The sequence below is a fragment of the Helianthus annuus genome, chromosome 10 (assembly GCF_002127325.2).
Source record: "Helianthus annuus cultivar XRQ/B chromosome 10, HanXRQr2.0-SUNRISE, whole genome shotgun sequence".
Classification (NCBI taxonomy): Eukaryota; Viridiplantae; Streptophyta; class Magnoliopsida; order Asterales; family Asteraceae; genus Helianthus; species Helianthus annuus.
In genome coordinates this window covers 172954926-172958141 of record NC_035442.2, presented here as the reverse complement: position 1 = coordinate 172958141, position 3216 = coordinate 172954926, and positions in this window count along the sequence as shown.

Here is a 3216-nt window from a genome sequence, read left to right as displayed (position 1 = left end):
GGTGGGATTGGACAATTAAACCTAAAAGTAAAGGGGGCTTTGGGATGGGCGGAATCAAAGATTATAACATCGGATGCTTTCTAAGTGGTGGTGGAGATACAAAGCTAATCCTAATCAAATGTGGGTGACTGTGGTAAGGGCCATCCACTCGAATAAACAAGATAACAGTTTTATTCCTCTTAAGAAGTCGATCACCGGCATTTGGAAGGATATTGGCAACGTGGAGGCGATTTTGTTGAAATATGGTATTAATGTGAAGGAGAGGCTGTGTGTAAAGGTGGGAAACAGGTTGCTCACTAGTTTCTGGAAAGATAGATGGCTTGATCAGACACTGTCACGGCCCCCGGCCCGGTTTGACCCATTCCAGGAGCCGCGGGACAGAAATCCCGTGGTATTTAATTTAGGCGACAGCGGAAGTCTTTTAAAATAGGATTTTTCATTATTAAAACTGCACGTTTACATAATTTAGGGATAAAACACTGTAATTTACAATAAGGTGATTTCACTGGGAAATCTTTATTTTTCAAAACATGTTTCTTTATTTATTTACACTGAGCCACTTCTCTAAGCTGGTAGTGCTCCACGGCACTTTTCTTAGCTCACAACAGATCACCTGAAACATGTTTGAAAAAGGTTTTGTCAGCGGGAAATAATGAGTGAGTTCATTCAGGTTTTATAAAATGACCCTTAGTTATAAATTACAGCATAAGAGCAATTACAATGGTTTATATCTTATATTTATCTGGCACTATGTCACAATGGTGACATGTCACAATGGTGACGATGGTCATACCACTATTAGGTCAATGAACCCAAATAGTGATGATTATCCCTAGTAGGTCAATGAACCTAACTGGGAGAAAATTAGTAATGTGCACAATACCCCACTAGCCAGTGATTCAAGATATCCACGACTTAGTCCCTGTAATTATAACTTTTGAAAATAATTTGGAGTATTGTAAAACAATTGATAAAAAGAATGACTCACATTGCAGATTTAACGAGCAGTGTATAAGCCTACTGATTAGCCTTGATTCTCCTAATTTAAATAATAATGCACACACACAAACGGGTTAGTAACTAATACAGCAGTTACGACAATTCACGAGATTAAACCCTCACAACGATTTATAAGTGCAATACTTTAACAATTCAACGGATTCACAATGAATAACAGAGCATAGTCCGAATTCGAACAGCACTCAAATATTCAAGTCGAAATCACGACGAATAACAAAGTATAAGCTCAATTTGAGCAGCACTCAAACAATCGTTGGATAGTTACAATCGATCGGACGTTGTATCGTAATAGCGATCGAGTTATTACCCTGATTGCGGCAGCACTTCGTGAATTTGTGTGTTTTGTGGACTGATTCTACTATAACTTGACGTCAATTAGAAGTTTGAGCGTCGTTTAAACAGCAAACTGCAAGTGCCAATGTCTTCTATTTATACACAAAATTGGGCCTTGCTTACGGACCGTAAGTCTTATCCCTTACGGTCCGTAAGGGGTACGAACCGACTATAGGGTAGCCACGTGTGGGACTAGGCTTGCTGAGTCAACATTTTTGTAAAATTCTGTTTAGACAACGAAATTTGTAGATAATCGTCAACTAGGGTTTACCCCCCCCCCCCTGAGTTTTAGGGGCCCTGATCCTGATTCCGATTGTTCTGAAAATTTTAGGGTTTGTGCAGAATCACTTGGGTTTCTTAATTAGGGTTTCCTTACTAGACAATTAGCATAATAAGTATTGATTTTAGTGAGAGTTGTTACAGACACCGCTTATGGAACTATACCCAGCTATTTATAGGATTGTTAAAAATAAAGATGCTTCCGTAGCCGAGTATTGGATGGGTCCTGAGGGGGATTGAAATTGGGGTTAGGATTGGAGAAATCTTCCTGCCATAGCTGAGGAGTGGAGGCAGCTGCTTATTTTACTGAGCCGACTTCAAGATAAGAAACTTACTAATGATAAGGACGCTTGGTATTGGGCCAATGACGGAGGGGAGAACTTCTCGGTCAAAGAGTTGAGAAACGAGATCGTTTTAGCTGGCAACATGAGCGATAATGGGGCTTGGAATTTCATATGGAACTTGTGGGCTACTCCAAAAGCAAACTTTCTTCTCTGGCGGGCTTTAATGGGGAAAGTGGCTTCTAAAATAGGCTTGGTCTCTAGAGGTGTTGGCCTCCCTGATACAATCTGCCCAAATTGCGGTATTTCGGATGAAGACCCGGACCATATCTTTGCGTCGTGCATTTGGACTAGGAGTCTTTGGTGGAATGTGTTCGTTTGGCTCCGGCTAAGGCCTCCTACCCAATATGCTAGTCTGAACAAAATTATGGAGGAGCTTCAAAGTAACCCGGAAAGCAAAATATGGAAGAGGCTAGTGTACACGGTTGTAACGGCAACAAGTTGGCGGATTTGGCACGCTCGGAATATCAAAGCTTTTGAAAGTGCTTTTATTCCTGTTAAAAAGCTGATGGACCAGATAAAAGAAGACGTTTATCTTTGGATTTGTAATAGGGCAAATGTCGGGTCTCCCATATGGGAGAAATGGGTCAGTTTCGATGTAGCGGACATGTTATAAGTCCCCAGTGTCCCGTCTTTTCCTTTTTTGTCTTGTTGTTTTTGTCCTGTTTTATTTTTTTCTTCCGGTTCCTTGCTAGCACTCTCTCTCTCCATATATATATATATATATATATATATATATAGAGAGAGAGAGAGAGAGAGAGAGAGAGAGAGTTGTTGCTGTTAAAAAAAATCTGGTGGGAGTAGGGGGTGTATGTGTGAGAAAGAGTGTGTAGCAATAAATAAAAGAATCTCAAACTCAAAATTAACTCACTGGAATCAAAGTTTTGTCCAAAATTAAGCCGAGATGTCAATGGGTCGGGTTTGTGATAGATTTAGATAATTCCAACATCAAACCCAGTTAAATAAGCTTGTCTCAAATTTTTTTCAAAACCCGTCAGACTTCTAGCGGGTAAATACCCATCGGGTATTGGGTATACCTGTGATTTTGGGTAAACCTGTTAATTTAAAAAAATTATCCATTGGTTAATCCAACCCAAAAATCCATTTGGTATCTATCAAATAACTACAATGTATATGGAATAAAAATACCTATATGTATAAAAATGGATGTATCATATAATTGATGTATCATATATATACCCATATTTAAATATATAAAAGAATTTATATCAGGTATACAATT